This window comes from Desmodus rotundus, chromosome 11 (genome assembly GCF_022682495.2).
Source record: "Desmodus rotundus isolate HL8 chromosome 11, HLdesRot8A.1, whole genome shotgun sequence".
Lineage (NCBI taxonomy): Eukaryota > Metazoa > Chordata > Mammalia > Chiroptera > Phyllostomidae > Desmodus > Desmodus rotundus.
In genome coordinates this window covers 2,720,423-2,741,455 of record NC_071397.1, presented here as the reverse complement: position 1 = coordinate 2,741,455, position 21,033 = coordinate 2,720,423, and the positions used below count along the sequence as shown (strand labels likewise).

Sequence of the window (21,033 nt, the reverse complement as noted above, 5' to 3'; positions counted from 1 at the left end):
CCTCTGAAAGACCTGGAGGGCAGCGGCCTTGGTCACGTTCCATGTACTAGGAAGGGACCGAGGCATCAGAGCACGAGCCCACCGAGGACAGGCGTTGGCGGACTTTGTGGGTCCCACGCCATTAGTCACAGACAACCACAGGCCTCAGAGAAACCACAGCCCTTCCTTCTCCTCCCACCGCACACCCAGCCCATCAGCAGGTCCTGAGCAGCCCTTCACCTCCTTGCAGCTGCCTCTCCACGGGTCTTCCTGCCTCTCACTTTGTCTCTCAACGCCCCCTCCCCAGCCCCCCACACGGCCGGCCGCCAGAGGGAAACTGGCAAAGCTGTCAGATCCCCTTTTCTCCAGAGATGCCCCATTTCCCCTGAGTAAAAGTCCAATTGCTTGCCAGGAGGCCCTGCATAACCCGCAGCCCCACCTCGTCCCCGCTCTGCCCTCATCTCCTGCTCTCACTCTCCTCCAGCTCCACTGACTCCCTTGCTGTTCTAACCCCAGGGCCTTTGCACCTACTTGCAATAGTTCCCCCCTCCCCAGACTCCCAGGTCTACTCAAATGTGTTGACCTCCCCCAACTTAAACCCACAATTCTGTTTGTTTCCATCCCCAGCACCACCCCCTCCTCCCTTTCCTCATTCATTATTCTCCACAGCATCCGTCACGTCCGACAGGCTGTCAGCGTTAGGGTACTCACATGTTTAGTGTCTTCCTTGCCCACTAGAACGTCAACTCTATAAGGTCAGCAGTTTAGCCTGCCCAGTTCTCTGCTGTATTTCTAGCATCCAGAGCAGTGCCTGCCACATGGCAGTAAATGCACCATCACTTTTGTTCAATGAATGAATAAATGCCAAGGACCTTCAGCAACATTCATTCATTGAATAGCAGAAGCACTGAATTCTGTACCCCAGAACCAAACCCAGCCACCTGCACACAGTAGGCATTTAATAAACATTAGTAATGATGATAATACAACCAAAAGCCAGAACCCCACAAGACTGGAGGGGTCTCAAATCCCACTTGTCCTGTTTCCAGGCCCCCTGCTTCTCCTGCCAGTCCCTTCCCCACCTCTCGGTCAACTGCCAGGGTCCAGTTCCAGGGTGTTTTCCTCTCTGATCTGCCCTAGTCAGGTCCCTGTCCCAGGCTTGGCTTCTGGGGGCGCCCCAACCAAGACACCATGGATGGGGAGGGGGAAGCGGGAGCTGTGGGAAGACAGGCCCATCCTCTCCGCTCCAGGTGCATCTCTCCTCAAGACCAGTCATCTCAGGCTCGGGAGCAGCCAGCTCAGTGTTCGGCCACTTCCTGGACAGCACAGATCCCGACCAGGAAGGCGCCCTCTGCCCTCAGCAGCACTGCAGGTGGGTTACACGCAGCTCCCTGTGCTGCCCCTCCTGGCCAGGTGGAGCTGTCCTGGCCAAGCTAGAGCAGAAAAAAGCAAGCTGGACCCAGGCCAAGCAGGACATCCTGCCCAACTCAACGCCCTGGGGCAACTGCCAGCCCGAGGAGCGGCAGATCCCACGCCTGTGAGGGCCGAGCCACGGGCTGAGCCACAGGCTGCCGTGACAGCGTGGACGTAGAGACCAGCCAAGGGGCAGCCTCCCGGTGTCAAACTGCAGCCTTGATCCTTGTGGTACAGCTCTGGGCCACAGCAAGACAGAAAACTCCCTGACCTCGTGAAGCTGACGTCCCACAGAGGCTAGACAGACAGGGAACCAGAGGAAGAAGTAAATGATCAAGTGTGTTAGAAGGTGACAAGGGCTGTGGAGAAGAAGGAAGGGAACGGGACAAGCAGGAACAGTGGGGACTGGGAGTGAGGCTATTTAACGCAGGAGAAGGCATTCCGGCAAAGACCGGGTGGGGGTGAGGGAGGGAGCCGTGCAGCTATCTGGGGGAAGAGCATGTAGGCAGAGGGAACAGCCAGTGTAAAGGCCCTGAGGTGGAAGTATGGCTGCCATGGTTGAGGAATAAGGGGCCCTATGGCCGGTGCAGAGTAAGTGAGGAGAGAGGGAGGGGTGAGGTCGGGAGGCTGGGTGAGGATGCTGATCACTTGAGGCCTCAGAGGTCAGAGAAAGAGCCTTGACCCTCCCCCCACGCCAGTGAGATGGGGCCACTGCAGGGGTGAGAAGAGAGGTGGGTGTAATGGGGCTTAGGTTTTAAAGGATCCCTGCTGTCAGGGGAAGAGCAGACTGCAGGGGCCTAGGAGGACAGGGAACCTGCTAGCAGGTGACTACGGTCCTCCAGGTGAGGGACGATGGGTGCTTGAGCAAGGTGGTAATGCTGTGAGCAGCGAGAAGCGGTTGCCCTGTGGCAACACTGACATTTGAGCCAATAGGGTTTGCTGATGGTTTGGGTGTGGGAGAGGGGTCAGGGATGGCTGTGGGGTTTGGGCCCGGGCAGCCAGCAGGTTGGGAGGACAGTGGGAGGAACACTTTGGGGGAGATGGCAGCTCAGTGTTAGAGCCCTGAGGTGCCCATGAAGAGCTAAGTTGACATGGCCCCTTATTCTCTCCAGAGCTCCTGCATTGGGGGCCATGTGAGGAGGGGCCAGCCTGGGGTGGTCCCGGCCCAGGGCCCCAGCTCCTGGCTGAACGCCAGAGCTGAGCGCCCCTGGGCCTCCCATCAGCTCCCTCTGACTCAGGGAAGGCTGCTGGGGGGAGGCCAGGTCCCCAGCCTGGGCTGCAGGCAGGTGCTGTGGGTGGTAGGCCCAGTGGGTTTGATGGGTGGGGCTAGGAGGCTAATAACCCCAGGAGGCTAATCTGGTGGGTTCACTACCCCAGAGTCTGGGTCATCAGAGTGTAGAAGGGAGACAGAACGAGCAAAGAGGGACCGTCAGGACCTGTGGGGCAGAAAAAAATTAAAGAGGGGGGATGTGGCCTAGAGAAGGCAGGTCAGAAATGGGGGAGGTCAGGGCCAGGCCTGGAGGGTCTGGGGAAAGGACGGCTCCTTCCAGCTCTTGCCAAAAGAGCCTGTCCTCCGGGCCTCACTGGCCCCCTGTCCTGGCGGGGATGGAGGCCAGCCTGGCTGTGCAGGTGAGGCAGGGCAGACGCCAGCCCACACAGGCCCTGGTGGGGAGGAGGGCAACAGGGTTCAGAGAAGCAGGGGGCAGACAGCGAGGTGTACCTGGGTTATGTGGCTGCCAGCTCCTAGGCATCCCCCACCCTGCTCCTGCCACCTGAGACCTGCCCTCTCACTCGCCAGGTCCTTAACCCTAAAGAGGGAGACCCAGTGCCTAACACTCCGCAGGTGCAATGAATACTTGCAGAAATGAATGGGACCATTTCAGCCTCTCAGAGGGTCTTCCTCTACCCTATCAAAGGCCCAGGGACCCCGCCTCAGCCCCTGCACAACGTCCTCTGACCCCCAAGAGCCCAGGAAAGAAGCAGCTCCACAATGCGGTGCCAGGGCTCAGCAAAGGACCGGCCAAGATCTCAGTGGGTGCTGGGCGAGAGGGCAGGCAGGAAAAGCAGCCACAGCCTTTGCCTCCCAGCACCCCACTTATGCCCAAGGTTGCACACACCAACCCCCCACACCCTCAGACTAGGATCACCTCCCCGCACAGGCCAAGGGACTTCAGCTCTGTCCCAGGGCAAAGCTGGACCAGGTGCACCCCGCCCACTGCACCACTGCAGGCCTGTCCTGCCCCCCTGTGCCTGGAGTCCAGGCCCCAGCCCCACCCCTGTGTGAGAAGCGGCCAAGGCTCCTCTGCAGTTTCCCAGCTCCCTGGGCAGCAGCAGACACTGTCCCCAGGAGCAATGCAGCAGAGGGACAGAGTCAGGGGAGGGAGGGCCACAGGCATCCCCATCCAAGACCTGCTCTCCTGTCCCCAACATGGAGACCCTGGGCTTGCTGGGGGCGGGACAGGGCTCCTCTGGGAGACCTAGGGATCTGGTTCTGCAGGGAGAACATGGAGGGGAAGGACCTGAGTTTGAGGGGAAAGGAGAAGTAAGCCTCCTCCCTGACCAGGGGCCTCTAAGCCCCATGCCTGAGACCACTGGGGCCAGCAGAGAGGCTGCTGGTGGGCTGGTGGGTGTGGGATGGGGAGGGGGACTAGCTGGTTCCAAATGGCCAAGGCCTAGCAGTGCCTCAGTGGGGGTGGGGGACAACCTCACTTCTCCCTACCCCCCCCCTCCCCCCCGCCCTCTCTAGCCTCAGCTTGCGGAGGTGAGTTTCTGTAAGCTCCAGCCCCCCCTCAGCCCACTTCCCCCAGGGAGAGGGGCACGAATGCAGTCAGGGCCTGCGGCAGTGGTGGAGGAGGGCAGAAGTGCAGAAGAAGAGAGGCAACAGGGGGACCCGGCTTCCGAAGAGCACCTCCAGTCGGCTGGCTGCTCCCCACCTCCCCACTGGCCCTGGCCTCGCTGGCCCCTCTGCTTGCTACCAGGGGCTGCTGGTAGGCAGGTGGGGGAGCCCTGGGGCCCCACTCTCCAAGCAGCCTCTTCCAGCTGTCCCCATGGATGCCTACCTGGGCCCGTGTTGGTCCCAAGCCAGGGGCAGGTAGGAGTGCACTGCCCCCGCTGGGCCAGGCGAGGGCTGAGGGGCTGGCTGTCCTCCTCCTCCGTGGTGGCGGGCAGGGAGGGGCCTGGCGCCTTGGCTGGGGGCTCTGTCCTCTTGGGTCCCCTCCACCGCGCTCGCTCAGGAAGGCAGCGCCAGAACTGCAGAAGCCAGCTCCCCGCCCCCCACGGCTGCCTCTTCTCCCTCCCTCCTCCCGACAGACCCGCCTCCTTCTCCAGCCACCCACCTCTTTCAGCTCATTTCTATAGCAACCAGGCAATGCTCGCACAGACAGCCTCCCTCCCACGTACACCAGGGGACGCCTGCCCTCTACCAGGCGCCTGCATCAACACCGTGGGTGTGTACACTTCACCTTCACAGACGCTGGTGGACACGCAGGTTCACGTGACTGCCCTGGATGGCAAGGGAGGGGGCGGTGGAGAGGGGATACCCTGCTCCCACCTCTTTCTTCTCTTTCCTCTCAAGACCCCGCCTCCCCCTCCAGACATCCTATCAGACGCAGCAAACTGCACCTCCCTCAGGCCCGTAAAGTCTCACTGCACAGCAGTTCTGTAAACACTTCTATTTGCTTACTCATTCATTTGCCTTCGGTCACCTCTCACCATTCTCTCTCCAGTCTTCTGTGGGTCAGGCCGAGTGTGAGGTGCTTGTCCACAATCTCCTTCCACGCGGTTCCATGCCCATTTTACAGGTTGGAGACTGAGGCCCGCCATGGGCGCTGAAACAAGGGTCCCAGCACCCGTGGCTCCCGGCTCACGGTTGGCAGTGAGGCCTGTGATTCCAACTCCAGTGCTTCCCCACAGGCCACGGCTGCCACACACGCCCAGAGCCGACCTCTAGCGCACGCTACACACGTCCACATGCACCAACACACATCCATGCACATGCACCACCACCACACACACACCCATTACACGTATTTGTGTCCATGCATATTCCACAAGCCTGTGTATGGGTGGCAAACCGTATGTGCACAAGTAACACATGTACACGGACACTTAGCTGTAACACTAACATCAGTGCACACACTTCCACATGGACCCAGAACATACAACACACAGACCCTTCCTACACCAAATCACAGCTGCGCACTCAAGCCCCCAACCCTCCCCTCATCAGAAGGGGCTGGTGACAGTGATACAGTGAAAGTGTCCCAACCAGGGGACTAATGAGCCACTTCCCCGGAGAGCATGGGGCTCTGCTGGGAGCCCCCTCCAGGGACCAGACAGTAGTCCGCTCGTCTCCTCTCAGCGCTGCTGCTGCAGGGGGCTGGGGTGGGCGTGGAGGAGAGCGGGCCCTGCCTCATTCTGAAAACCCTCTGCCTGGTCCAGGCTACATCTACCTCAAGCCCTTTGGCCTAGGGGGCTCCCGGATATGCCCACCCACCTTCCCAGTTGCTGTGTGGTTCTGGGACTTGGAGCTATGACCGAACAGAGTAACGTGGGCCCAACCTCCTCAGAGGGAATTCCGTGCCTCAGGCAGCCCTGTCACCCACAGTGGGGGAGGCCAAGTGGGGACTGGGGCCCAGGACGCACACCCTGCCTCACAGGATGCACCCTCACCAGCCCACACCGCCTCAGAGCACCTCAGGCAAGGGTCACAGCAGCCCCCGTGCCCCGGGGTAACTCTCAGGGACCCCACACAGCCCAGGGAAGGCAGATACACTCGGAAAGAACCAGAAGCCCATGGAAAATGAAGCCGGGAGCTGCCACTGGCCGATGACAGCCTCTTCCATGTCCCATCCCATCTGAGGTCCCTCTCAATCACCAGACCGAGGCCAATAAACCAGACCCGCTATAAACTGTACAGAACACCTAGTGTCCGAGAAGTCAAGCGATGGGGGAGGGGTTGGAAAGACGAAACGAGGCCTTACATTTCATTCGACAGTCATTCACTAGGCACCGGCCACTCACCAGGGACTGTCCTGAGTGCTGGGCACCACCGTGGGCCAGAGTTCCCACCCTGGAGGTGAAAAGCTAGTGGACGCTGAACTCCTGTCCTGCAAAGTCAGTGGCTGTCACAGCAGCCCTGCAGATGAGGCCACAGGACTGATAAGGAAACAGGGACTCTGAGAGGCTGAGAGGTTTGCCCAAGGGGGCAAAGCCAATGGATGTCTGGGCTGGGATTTGAACCCTCTGTCTGCCAAGTTTTTGTCCACGTTGCGCATTGGTCCTGTTGAGAAAGATCCAAGTTCTAGGAGCTCCAGAGTCAACTGTGCTCCTTACCCCTGCTCACAGGCAGGGCAGGGCGTACACGCTGGACATGCCAGCCAAACCGTGGGCACGAGAGAGGACCCCAGAACGACAAGTGATTTCCAGCCTGGACTTCCTTGAGCTGGGGGCTGCAGCTGGGGGTCCCTAGGCCTGGAGGTCCTCAGTGGAGGGTTAGGTTAAGGCCCAGGCCAGGACGGTGGGGATGCCTGAGAGCAGAGGCTCCTTGGAAAGCGAGGAGACCTCAGCTAGGAGGCAGGGAGAGATTGAGTTCCAGGCGCTGTAAGCAGAGCCCCCTGCCTGCCTGCCAGCCCCCAGCCCAGGATCATCTTTCTCCTAAAGAGCTGGCTCCATCCAGGGTTGCCAAAGACAGCTGCCCCCACACCCACCCCTCCGTCAGCCTGATCCGGCCCCCTCTGCTGCCTGGCAGACCCCTGAGTTCTGCCCTCCCACACTCAAGCTCTGTGCAGACGCTGACCCCTCTGTCGCGCTCTCCTTCCCCAGCCCAGGGAGCACCCACCCCACTCCACCTCCTCCGTCAGCCTGACCTGGCCCCCTTTGCTGTTGGGAGGGGCCTCCAAGTCACCTGTCTGCAGCCCTCTACTCTTATGTTCTTAGACATTGTGGAGTCTGTGTTGATGTTTGGAGCTGTGGCAGCCATTTTGTGACCTCAGTGGGCGCTATCTTGAGGGCCAAACCCACCCACTGAGGATGGAAAGAAGCTGGTTCCTGGAAGTGGAGTCACAGAACTAACCAACGCTGAAGTCTCAGGAGATCCTGGTGAGTGACATAAGAAATATTCTCTTTTGTTTAAGCAAGTAGTTCCCAAAGTTTGCTGCCCATTAGAATACCTAGGAGGCTTTAAAAACTTGCCCCACACCAATTAAGTTAGAATCTCTGAGAGCAGGACCGAAGATTCAGTATTTTTTCAGAGGTCCCCCAATGTGCAGCCAAGTTTGAGAACCCTTGCTACTGAGCGTGTGGTTGGTGGACTGTCAACATGAGCATTACCTGGAAGCTTGCTGGAAATGGAGAATTCCTGGCCCTGCCCACACACTGAGAATTTGTGTTACAAAGTCTACATTTTGGCCCCATCTCATAAAGCTGACCTGGCCCACAGCTACGACGTAGGAATTTCACCTCTTATAAAGCACTCTTGAGAAAAGCCTTACATGTGGGCTCAGGAAAACAAAGAAATGGCCTTTGCAATTTTGTTATATCAGAAAAAAAGAGAAAACCAGCCTGGCCTGTGTAGCTCAGTTGGTTGGAGTGTTGTCCTGCACACCAAAAGGTGGCAGGTTCGATTCCTGGTCAAGGCATGTATGGGAGGCAACCAATCGATGTTTCTCTCTCATATTGATGCTTCTTTCTCTCTCCCCTTCCTCTCTCTCTAAAATTATTTATTTTTTATAATTTTATTTATTTATTTTTAGGGAGAGGGGAAGGGAGGGAGAGAGAGAAACATCAGTGTGTGGATGCCTCTCACATGCCCCCTACTGGGGATCTGGCCAGCAACCCAGGCATGTCCCCTGCTCAGGAATTAAACCAGCAACCCTTTGGTTCACAGGCCGGCTCTCAGTCCACTGAGCCGCACCAGCCAGGCCTCAATAAGCATATTAAAAAAATTTTTTTTTCTAATTAAAAAGAAATAGCCCTGGATGGTGCGGCTCAGTGGGTGGAATGCCAGCCTGTGAGCTGAAAGGTTGCCAGTTGAACTTGGTGGGATTTGAAACCAAGCAGTTTGGCTCTAGAACTGACCTAATCATCACAGTAGCCTGCCTCCTAGAGAAAAAAATCTCTCCGACCCTTGACCTTCCCACATTCACACCCCGGTCTATCACAGACCTAGAATACGTAAGTGTAACTATTATTCTCATGCTGATCCTCCGGCCCAGCTTACAGTGCTTCTCAACCCAGATGCACATGAGAACCACTTGTAACACTTTGAAATTGTGGTAAAATATACATAAAATGTACCACTCTAACCATTTTTTTAAAAAGATTTTATTTATTTTTAGAGAGAGGAATGGAGGGAGAAAGAGAGGGAGAGAAACATCAATGTGAGGTTGCCTCCCACGTGCCCCCCACTGGGGACCTGGCCCGTAACCCAGGCATGTGCCCTAGACTGGGAATCAAACCAGCAACCTCTTGATTTGCAGGCTGGCGCTCAATCCACTGAGCCACACCAGCCAGGGCCCATTCTAACCATTTTTAAGTGTACAGTTCAGTACATTAAGTAATAGTCACATTGCTATCTAACCATCACCACTATCCATCCCTAGAACATTTTCATCATCCCAAGCTGAGATTCTGTACCCACAAAACAGTAACTCCCCACACCCCCCCCCAGCCCCTGGCGGCCACCACTCTACCTCCTGTGTCTATGAATTGGCACCTCTGGGCACCTCACACTAAGTGGAACTACACAGTGCTTTCTTGTTCTGTCTAGCTGCTTTCACTTAGCTTCATGTGTTCGAGGTTTGTCCATGTAGCATGTATCAGTACTCCAATCCTTCTCACAGCCAAATCACGTTCCATCCACGGACACCACATTCTGTCTACCCCTCAGCCGCCAAGGGGCATCGGGGCTGCTGTGAACAGTGCTGCTGTGAACGTTGGTGTTCCAGTGTCAGTTTGAACCTCTGCTTTCAATTCTTTTAAATGTATTTTATTGATTATGCTATTACAGTTGTCTCACTTCCCCCCTTTATTCCCCTCTGCCCTGTGCACACGGCACCACACCCCGCATTTCCCCCCCCTTTAGTTCATGTCCATGGGTCGTACATGTAAGTTCTTTGGCTTCTACATTTCCTATACTGTTACTAACCTTCCCCTGTTTATTTTCCACCTACCATTTATGCTTCTTATTCCCTGTACCTTTTCCCCCTCCCACTCTCCTGCTAATAATCCTCCATGTGATCTCTATTTCTGTGATTCTGTTCCTCTTCTAGTTGTTTGCTTAGTTTTTTAAGTTCAGTTGTTGATAGTTGAGAGTTTGTTGTCAATTTACCATTCATATTTTTTATCTTATTCTTTTTCTTAGATAAGTCCCTTTAACACTTCATATAATAAGGGCTTGGTGATGATGAACTCCTTGAACTTGACCTTATCTGGAAAGCACTTTATCTGCCCTTCTATTCTAAATGAGAGCTTTGCTGGATAGAGTAATCTTGGATGTAGGTCCTTGCCCTTCATGACTTGGAATACTTCTTTCCAGCCCCTTCTTGCCTGCAAGGTTTCTTTTCAGAAATCAGCTGACAGTCTTATGGGCACTCCTTTGTAGGTAACTGTCTCCTTTTCTCTTGTTGCTTTTAAGATTCTCTCCTTATCTTTAATCTTGGGTAATGTAATGATGATGTGCCTTGGTGTGTGCTTCCTTGGGTCCAACTTCTTTGGGACTCTCTGAGCTTCCTGGTCTTCCTGGAAGTCTATTTCCTTTGCCAGATTGGGGAAATTCTCCTTCATTATGTTTTCAAATAAGTTTTCAATTTCTTGTTCTTCCTCTTCTCCTTCTGGCATCCCTATAATTCGGATGTTGGAACATTTAAAGTTGTCCTGGAGGTTCCTAAGCCCCTCCTCATTTTTTTGAATTCTTGTTTCTTCATTCTGTTCTGGTTGAATGTTTCTTCTTCCTTCTGGCCCACACCATTGATTTGAGTCCCAGTTTCCTTCCCATCACCGTTAGTTCCCTGTATATTTTCCTTTATTCACTTAGCATAGCCTTCATTTTTTCCTGTAATTTGCAATCATATTCAACCAATTCTGTGAGCATCCTGATTACCAGTGTTTTGAAATGTGCATCTGATTCTGTTACGTAGTAAGGGGCAGAGCCTTAGGTTTTCATCAGGGTGGGGCAACCCACATCTCTGCACTGTGGTGCTGTCTGTGGGGCAGGGGTCCCAGAGGGAACAATGGCATTTGCTCCGCTCTCTGACAGTTTTCAGTCCTTCTGCCCCTCTACCCTCAATCAAATTGGGCCCTTCTGGTGCTGATTCCCGGGTGGGTGGGCTTGTGCACGCTCTAGGCCCCTGTGGGTGTCTCCAACAAACTCTTCTGTGAGGCTGGGTGTTCCTCCCGCTGCCGCCTCAGCCCCCACAGGTGTTTTCAATCAGAGGTTTGAAGCTTTATTTCCCGGAGCTGGAGCCCTAGGTTGTGCGGTCTGTCTCGCTCCCAAGTTGTTCCTCCTGGTTTATCTGGATGCAAATGTGAGACCTCGCCTTGAGTCCTCTCCTCCCGGCTGCCTGTCTCCGCCCCTCCTACCGGTCTGGGTGAGTGTGTCTTCTTTAACTCCTTGGTTGTCGGACTTCCATACAGTTTGATTTTCTGTCAGTTCTGGTTGTTTTTTGTTTTTAAATTTTTTGTTGTCCTTCTTTTGGTTGTGTAAGGAGGCGCAGTGTGTCTACCTACACCTCCATCGTGGCGGGAAGTCCAGTTTAATTCTTTTTTTAAAAAGATTTTATTTATTTATTTTTAGAAGGGAAGGTAGGGAGAAAGGGAGGGAGAGAAATATCAGTGTGTGGTTGCCTCTCACGCACCGCCTACTGGGGACCTGGCCCGAAACCCAGGTGCCTGACCAGAAATTGAACGGGAACCCTTTTGGTTCGCAGGCCGGCTCTCGATGCATTCGGCCACACCAGCCAGGGCCCGCTTTCGATTCTTTGGGGGAGACATCTGCAAGTAGAATTTTTGATCCTGTTCTATGTTTAACATTTTGATGACCTACCAAACTGTTTTCCAAAGTGGCTGTGCCATTTTACATGCCCATCAGCAATACAGAGTAGTTCCAATTTCTCCACGTCTTCACCAATGCATGTTATTTTCTGGGGGGTTTTGTTTTTTTTTTTAAATAATGGCCATCCTAATGAGTGTGAGGTGATATCTCATTGTAGTTTTGATTTGCATTTCCCTAATGATTAATGATGTTGAACAGCTTTTCATGTGCCTATTAGCCATCTGTGTATCTTCTTTGGAGAAATGTCTATTCAAGTCCTTTGCTCATTTTGTTAACTGGCTTGCTTGGTTTTTTGTTGTTTAGAGTTCTTTATAGAGTCCGACTATTAATCCTTTATCAGATATATGATTTGCAAATATTTTCCCCATTCTCTTCACTCTCTTAATAGTGTCCTTTAATGCACAAAAGTTTTAAATTTTGTCAAAAATTTTTTTCTTTTGTTTTTGGTGTCATATCCAATAAATCATTGCCAAATCCAAAGTCATGAAGATTCCCCCTGTTTTCTTTTAAGAGTTTTGTAGTTTTATTTCTTACATTTAGGTCTTTGATCCACTTTGAGGTAAGTGTAAGGTAAGGGTCCAACTTCATCTCAGTGGTGGGGTCCAGGTACCGGTAAATGAAAGCTCCACAGGTGGTTGGTTCCCAAGGGCCCCTCAGGCTGACAGCCAGTATCCTACCGCCCTGCAGTCTTCTCAGTCCTTGGCCACCTCACATCGGTCTCTGTGTTCCCACTTTCTAACACAGGCAGGGCCCATGGAGGCAGCCCAGGGGGGTTATGCTGGGCCTAGGGTGACTGTGGGAGATTCCAGCCCTGGAACTTCTCGAACACATGGGTTCTCCAGCACATTCCATGCCCACCCAGTGCTGTGCCAGGTGCACCGAGGTGACGAACAAGAACCAGGGGTTCAGCCCCAGGGGAGCAAGGGTGGACTCAGGGGAGGCCACAGAGGCAGATGGTAATGGAGTGCTGGGCGTGGGGACAGGCTGTCCAGGCCACGGAATCAGCAAGGCCTGGCTGCTGAGGAGGGGGTCCTGGAGGCAGGCTGGGTGCTGCCTCGGAGGTCCAGAGGAAGGGGAGGAGGAGCTCCAGCAGAAGTGTAAAGCGAATGGGGGAGCCCTACTGGGGAAGCTTCCTAGAGGGGTAGAGGGGGTCAGGGTAACAGCAGCGGACATCCATCAGAAGCCTGCACGGCCCTGCTTCCAGTGCTACATTTCCTCATCTCTAATTGGGGGACCACAGCAGTACTCACCTCACGGGGCAGCTGGGAGACTTACGTGAGTTAGGACAGGACAAGGCCCAGGAACCCTGCCTGACACAGAGGAGGCACTCAGTGATGCCAGCTATACATTCCACCCTTATCATCTGTAATCTTACAGCAACCCTAAGAGATGTGTACCATCACCTTTCCTTTTAAAAAGGGGAAACTGGGGATCAGAGAGGTAAAGTCAGGAGCCCACTATCACACAGCAAGAACGAACTAGGATTCAAACCCTATTCTGTCAGACTCCAAAGCCCACACACAATCTTCCATGAAACTTGGGGACCAAAGGCTGGATTTCTGGAATCCAGACCCGGAAGGGGCTTCTCAAGGCCATTCTGTCTGGCCCAGCTCCTTCGTTTCATAAAGAAAGACAACCTGAGACAGGAGGTGACAGCCTGAGCCCCATGGCAGGTCAGGCTGAGGGGGCTCTGGGGCTGAGGCTTCCAGATAGGCTGCTGGGCAGGACTGGTCTCCAGCAGGCTCAGCTGGGAGTCACTGGGGGCCAGGGCATCACCCCGAGGAGGAGGCAGAGTAGACTCTGCTGAGAGCTCACCCACCTGCCTCCCCGCTCAGGCTGGCAGAGACCCCCTGACAGGCCCCCACCCTAGCCTCCTACCCACCGTGGGGAGGAAGTCAGGTAATTATAGATGACCTGTGCAGGGGAGCGGAATGTAGATAGAGACTCATTTGCCTGGGCAATCTTTATAATTCCACAGCAATTATTCCCCACGAGCCATTGTGACCGAGGCTTCAGCACAGGTGCCAAGCTCCCAACATGCTTTAGTCCACCCCATCGCCCGAGGCTGCCCTTTGTCCTACAGCATAACCTCCAGCATCTGTGCAACCTGCTGCTTCTCTATTCTCCAGCTACTACTGCAGGGGTGGCTTCAGGGAGCTGGCTCCATCCCCACTGCAGAGATGAGGAAACGGAGGCTTGTGCTCACTGAGGACGAGTGGCCTGCCAACAGGTGAGTTCCGGCAGGAGCTAGCCCTTACTTAGCACCTCATCTGGGCCCATTCTTCCCACTGTGCAGTTTCCAGGGGGAGACAGGATAACTGAGTAACTGTCTCTCCTTTAGAAACGAAGGGGGAACAGGTTCACATGCAGCACCCATGGTATGACTGAGGAAAGTAATTCCCACACTTGGATGTGCAACAAATCTCCTTTATAAAAAAATGCGTATTCCTGGACTTTGACCTGGAGATTCCGATTCTGTTGATCTGGCATAAAACACAATTATTCCTGTTTGGCTTTTTTTCTCTTAAGTTTCCTCATATAATTTCAATCATCAGTCCAGCTTTGGGAAATGTTAGGGAGCACATGAAAGAATTCCTGAGTATTTTCTGTTGTTTTTTCCTCACTGTTAACTTTTCCAACAACTGAAAGCTCCTTCTTTTTCACATCTAAATGTGAAAGTGGTTCACATCTAACCACTGTAAGAGTTAGGAGGTGAGATATGAGTCATTCACACTTTAGTATAAATAAATTTACTCAGCCAGCTTTCTGCCTAATGCCAAGCTGAGATTCTGCCTGCTGTGGTAGGAGAGGAGGGTGAGAATTAGGAGTAGTGATAGAGGAGGAAAGAGAAGAGAGCAGGAAGAAGGAGGAAAGAGAGGTGCTTGGAAGAGAAGCGGTAAGAGTAAAGGACTTTGAACTGAGCCATATGACTTGAATGGTATGTCCCATAATGGAAAAACTGAAGAGGCTTGAACCTGTAGTAACTAACACTCATGCCAGACAGTAACTAACCAGTGTTTGCCTGAGCTCCATAGGGGGTACCAAGCACAGTGTAAAGACCTGCCTATACAGCCCACAGTTGGGGAGTGGTCTCTTGGCTACTCCACGGGTGGTGTGTGGACCAGCAGCACTGGCAGTTCGTGGGAAATGCAGAATCATGGGTGTTACCAGACCTGCTGACTCAGAATCTTTTAGCAACGTCCCCAGGAGACTCTTGAGCACCTCAAGTTTGGAGATGCTCTCGTCTCACTAGCACTTAGCCCCAGAGAGCCATGGGAATTTCCTGCTTCTAAGAGGACACTGATGGGTAAGAGGCAGGGCTACACCATGGAACATGTTGGTGGGGGGTGTTCTAGGGAACTGGGCAGAGGGGCTTAATCCCCACCCAGGAGCCACCCTGAGAAGCTCTCTGAAGGGAGGGAGGGGGCACAGGCCAGTTAAACTAAGAAGCAGACTCAGGGCCCCCTATACGTAGAATGTGCCGCTGGGCTCATGGCTCACTTTGCCACTAACTTGCTGGGGGACTTTGCGTGAGCAATTAGCCTTAGTTTCCTCTTGTGTCAGATAGAGCTGCCTTCAGAGCTGCTGTGAGGGAGCCAGGATGAAAAAGCATTTTGGAATCCGTGAAACACTGGGCAGGGTGAATCACCGTGGCTGCTCCCTGTGTCCTCACGAGACCCCACAGAAACCTAGCCTCACAGGCAGCAAATGCACCTGTTTCCTCCCCACAGCCCTTCCGAGCTGGAATCTCAGGTGGAAGGGAGTTGGAAAAACCAAGTCACATGAGGGTTTTACTCTCTTATAACATTTTAATATATTGGCCAGAATTTGGTTTTGAAGAAGACCCTTGGAAAGGAATATCAGGCAGGTACAGTTAGGTGGAGGTGGTCCCAGAGCCCCCAAATCTCATAGCCACCTGCCTGCCAGGAAGCGGTGGTTCCTCACCCTGATTGCACATAAGAATCATTGATGCCCAGACCACCAGAATGGCTAAAATAAAAGGACAGACAGTAGCAAGTGTTAGCACGGTACAGAGCATCCAGAACATTCAAACACTGCTGGTGGGAATGTAAAATGGTACAGTCACTTTGGGAAACTATTTGGCAATAGCTACATGTACACCTTAGACCCACATTTCCACTCTTGGGTATATACCCAACAGTAACACGTACACATGGCCACCACAGCCGAGGATGGGAATGTTCACAGCAGGGTGTTCATATTAACCCAAAGCAACCCCTATGTCCACCAACAGTTGTAAGACTAAATTCTGTGCTGTGCACAACATCGCCCAGAAGCCCTGCTTCAGGACAGAAGGTACTCTGTCCCCTAGCTGTGGGGAGTACTTACTGCTGGAAGTTCTCAGAGTCCCTGTTCCAAGAATTGCCCCCTACCTTACAGCCCCCTTCCAGGGCAGCTCGCGTTCCATAACTGGTTCACGCAGGCCTGGATCCCTTGCCTTAATTCGGGACACCTCTGAAGTGCCAGCCCAGCTTCGGTGCTCCCCACTGGGCCAATGAGCCTGTGTCCAACCCTCCCCATCCCCTGCCCAATCCTCACCTCTCGCAAGGGTTGTTCCAGAGAGCACAACCTAACGACTCCCTCACAAGCCTTCATCTCAGAGACTGTTTCCCCAGGAGTCCAGCCTAGCCAGCTGGAGTCAGGAGTGGCTCTAGGAGGCTCCTGTCCTCAACACTGGGACGGGAGCTAGTCCCCCAGCAGTGGCCGGCAATGAGGACCATGGCTGGGCAGGGGGACTGAGCCTGCAAGCAGCAGCAGCAGCAGAAGGGAGGAAACTGACTCTCCTGGGAGGGCAGTGGTGGGCGTGCACTTCAGGCGTGCACATCCCCGAGGTCTGAGAGGTTGGAGGAGGAGTAATTAATTAGAAAGCCCAGGAGCTGTTGCTATGGCTCTCGTACACTGGAGAAAGACAATGAAGGGCTGAGAGTGATTAATCACTAATTTAAGGCCAAGTGTGAAAGCCAAGGGCCTCCTTAGCTGCATATAAATTTTCTCCTGCAGCTGGAGGGAGGGGAAAGCTGAGAAGCAGGCACAGGGCTTAATTATAAGTGCAGCAGAACGTCAGAGAAGGCTGAATTCTCAGTCCACAATGCATCTGCAGCACCAAGGTCAGACCCTGCGTGGGAAACAGTGGGACATGGAAATGACCTCTCGGAGGGTAGCACGCCCCACCCCCACCCCCGCTTGAAGACAGTGCTGAAGATCCTCCCTCAGATGTGCCCCCTCCTCTCCTGGCCACCAACCAATAACCAGATAAGTCCCACCTCAGCACGCTGCAGGAGCGAGCCTTCAGGCCTGGCGGGAGCCAACAGAGCATGCAGGATGCCACCTGAGGGGCTGGGTCAAGGGGCCGCAGGGGAGGGGGCAGATAAGGGAGTTTACTCCCCCAACGCAAGAATGAACACCCCAGCAAGGACCCTGGTGTTAACACGCTGCTGGGAGAAAGTGGTGGCCCAAGCACAAGAAGTAGGAGCCGCAAGGCTGCAGGTCAGGCTGTGCAAGGGGCAAAGCGAGAGAAACAACAGCACATTCCTACTGACGGGGAAGAATCTGTGTGCAGGCGGCGTGATAGGGGGGCCCAGGGCAGGGCTAGCACCTGCGCCCGTGGGAGGCAGGCCGAGCCCATGGCATGCTCCATGCTCGCATCAGTAGGCCATGTTGAGCCTGAAGACCCTCTAGGGGTCTGTCTTTCCTTTGCCAGAATCACAGGAAGGCACAGAGCGAGGCTCGCAGCAGACCAACAAGCTCAGGGCTGAGCGTCCTCTGAAGGCCTGAGGGTAGGCGCTGCTGTCACGGAACTGGGCGCCTGGACGGCAATGAGGATGACAGATAGGGTCCCAAAATAAGAGGCCAGGGGGCAGTGCTTACTGAGCCAAAGCAAGGTGGGTGCAATTATCCCAATTATTGGCAGGGTCAGAGCCTGACCCACACAGCTATGGAGACAGTTAATAGAACCCGCATTCCACCCTGGCCTGGTAGCTCAAGTGGCTGGAGCATTGTCCCACCCAGTACACCAAGGTGGTGGGTTCGATCTCCAGTCGGAGCACGTACAGGAGGCAACCAATGAATGCATAAATAAATAGAACAACACATCGATGTTTCTCTCCCCCCACATCCCATTCTTCTCTCAAATTTAAAATACTACTACTACTACTAATAAAACAGCCAGAGCGGCAGCCAACAGGACACTGCCACTCCATGCAATCAAAAGGAGCCAAGGCCTGGTGGCCAAGGACTGAGGGCTGCACCCCGCTGGAAGGTCATGGCCCCCCGCCCAATCCCCAGACCTGAACAAGGTTTCAGATCCAACTGCCTGAAGGAGGGCCAAGGGGTGCCAGCCCTGCAACCCCAGGACAAGCGTATGTAGCAATGATTCCACTGTCCCTCCCCAGGGGACTTACACAGCCATTGACTTGGGTGACCATCACTGCAGAAAGAGAGATACCCAGGCATTTCAAGGACTATTAGACACAGGGTCCAAATGCATGTCGGTACCGGGGACACCAAAGGTCGTCGGGGCCCCCATCTGGGTGAGAGTACATGGGCACCAGTTGATGAATGGATTCCTAGCCCAGGTTTGGCCGCGTCCTATGTCTGGGCCCTGGGGTCCACCCTGCAGGTGAAGGACAGGAGGTGCCGCCTCACCCTGGTCCCCCTCTCCCACAGGATCACCCAGAAGAGTGTCCTAGTTCAAGTCCTCGTCCTGTCCCTTCCTGACAAGCTACCCTCGGTCCCATTTTCTTCTCTGCGAAGTAGCAACCATGGCACCTGCTTCACACCACAGCTGTGAGACCACGACAGGGCCAGTTTCACACCTGCTCCCTCCTTACACTCAGCTGACAACTGTGATGCTTGTCCTGAGAAAATGGGAGTGGACTGAAGAGACTGCCACACACACGCCCCACCCCCTGCACCTGGCCAGGGCTCGGCGTGCCTCCCACAGGCGCCACCCCACCTGCACACAGATCCACTTTCCCCCCACAGAATCTTCCCCTCGGTGGAAACGTACTGTTGTTTCTCTCACTGAGAAGCAAAACCAAAAAACCCTCCCAAGACTGCACTCTGCCCTCAGCTCCTGCCCCGTGGGCCCAGGGAGGACACTCCTGGGAAGGCCATCCAGACGCCGCTTCCCCTCCCTCTTGAAGCTCCTCCAATCAGGCTCTGGCTCTCACTGCCCTCCCCACCCTCCCATCACAGTACCAAAGCCCCTGACTCACATGGCCCCCCTGCCTCTCTGATGCCACCTCCCACCTCTGTCACTGCTTGGCCCCCAAGCTCGGGCCGGGGCCTCGCATCTTCCCCACCTGCTCTCTCAGGGTTCTTATCCAGGCCCAACTCTGCCCCTGAACACCAGCCTCATAAATCCAGCCACCTCCTCATGTCCCATCTGGATATCGAACTGGCCGCCATGTCCCAAACATACCTCTTGATTGCTCCCGAGCCTGCTCCAACCCTGCAGAAAATACCACCACTGTTCCACCAAAGGCTCAACCCAAAGACCTAGGTTCCTCTCCCTCCCTCTTCCCACACCCCACCCTGCATCATCCCTGTGCTGTCGCCACGTGGGTCTGTCTCATCGTCTCTCACCTGGAGGGCTGTGCATCTCCTGAGAAGGACCCCTGCTTCCACCTTTGCCCCCTACTGTCTGTCTGTCAGGCCGTCATCTTTGTAAAACATAAATACAATTTTGAAATGTCGCAGCCGGGCCAAAACCCTGCAGTGACTCACTGTCTCGCTGAGAACGAGGTCCTGGCGCTTGCTGGGCCTATAGGTGGAACACAGAGGCTCCAACCTGTTTGTGTGCCCACACCCCAAACACCCCCACTCCCCACACCCCTCCAGCCACTTTGTCCTCTGTGCGGCCCGCACACACACACCAGGCTCTGCCCTGCCGCAGGGCCGCTGCATCTGCCGCTCCCAGAGCTGGATGCTCTTCCCCCATGTCCACAGGGCTCATTTCCTCTCCTCGTTTAGGTCTCTAATCAATATCCCTGACTCCCCACCCCCTCTAAAACAGCCAGCCCACCCCTGGCTCCTTAACCCTGTTTTATTTTTCCTTTGCCACACTTTTCACTTCCTGATTTTTAATTAATACACTTCATTTTTTAGAGCAGTTTTAGGTCTGCAGCAAAATTGAGCACAAAATACAGAGGAGTCCCACATCTCCCCTCCCTACCACCCCCCAGCCTCCCCTACCGTCGACATCCCACGGCAGAGCTGTGCATCGGTGTAACCCGTGAACCAGCACGGACACGTCATTATCACCCGAAGTCCGTGGATTACTACGTCAGTGTTTTCCCTGCTGTTGCTCACGCTGTGGATTTCAACAACTGTAAATGCCATGTGCTCACCCCTATAGTATCACACAGGGGAATGTCGCTGCCCCCAAATCCCTTGTATTCCACCTCTGGGTTGCCCCCTCCCTCCCACCCTCCCTAAACCCTGACCCAGGGTCTTTTTATTGTCTCTTCAGTTTGGCCTTATCCAGAATGCTCTGTGGTTGGGACCATACAGTACGTACCTGTGTCAGACTGGCCTCTTTCACCTAGTAATAGGTCTTTAAGGTTCCTCCTTGTCTTTCAAGGCTTGATAGCTCCTTTCTCTTTAAGTGCTGATTAATATTCATTGTCTGCCTGTACCAGTTTATCCATTCACCTATTACGGGACATCTTGGTTGCTGCTAAGTTTTGGAAATTAAATTCTTTGACATTCACTATACACCAGTGCAGGGTGAAAGCACTGATGAGTCCTACATACAGAGAATTCTTGACTCCGGGCAAGATGGCAGCCTAGGTAGACACGGCTCTTCTCTTCACACAACCACATCGAAACTGCAACTAAACTACAGAACGACCTTCATTCAGAACCTTCAGATCAAGCTGAATGGAAGTCCTACAGCAGCAGAATTAAAGGAGAACCCACATTGAGACTGGTAGGAGGGGCGGAGATGTGGAACAGGCTGGTCCCACACCCACGTGTGGCAGATAAATATCAGGAGGGATATTTCAGGAGTGAGGGGTCCCAGCCCCCCACCAGGCCCCCAGCCCAGAGTTTCAGTGTCAGGAAGATACTTCTCTGTAACTTCTGGCTAAAAACCAGCAGGGATTGAGGCTGTGGAACACAGAAACAGCTGGACTCCCAGGCAGTTCCTCTTAAGGGGCCTATGCACAGACTTATTCAGACTCACTACCTCTGAGCTCCAGCATGAAGGGTAGAGGATTGAAAGGCACCAGAGACATATGGGAGAAACTGCATTGTCCAGCATCAGGGCAAGAGCTGGGGGGCAGCTTTCTCCCAGACAGAAGTGCTGGCAGAGGCCATTGTTTCTTTGCTGAGCCCTCCTCCCACAGAACCACAGAGCCTGTAAGCAGGCACCATATCTGAGACTCCATCAGCCTGGCTCTCACTGTCTGCCCCACCCTGGTGATTCCCTGAGGTCCTGCCTCTCCCAACTTACGGGCCCACCCAAGCTGTTTACAGTGGCTTTTCCATAGGAATGGCTTGTTTTGGCCCATGCTTCACATTTTCCTAAATTCTCTCCAACAAGCAGTGTCTGGCTTCAGTGAGCC

At 54.1% G+C, this 21,033-nt stretch overlaps 1 protein-coding gene across 2 annotated transcripts in view; it reads right to left on the bottom strand.

Annotated features, from left to right (window-relative positions):
• Positions 1–21,033, bottom strand: part of PACSIN1 (protein kinase C and casein kinase substrate in neurons 1) — a 51,861-nt gene that overhangs the window by 16,914 nt on the left and 13,914 nt on the right. The window contains exon 1 of one of the 2 annotated variants that reach the window (XM_024557916.3): positions 4,452–4,646. The exons of the other annotated variant lie outside the window; for it this stretch is intronic. The gene's annotated coding sequence lies outside the window, so the exon portion shown is untranslated. Of the gene's footprint in view, positions 1–4,451; positions 4,647–21,033 lie in introns of those variants that run through there. 2 annotated transcript variants of the gene reach the window in all.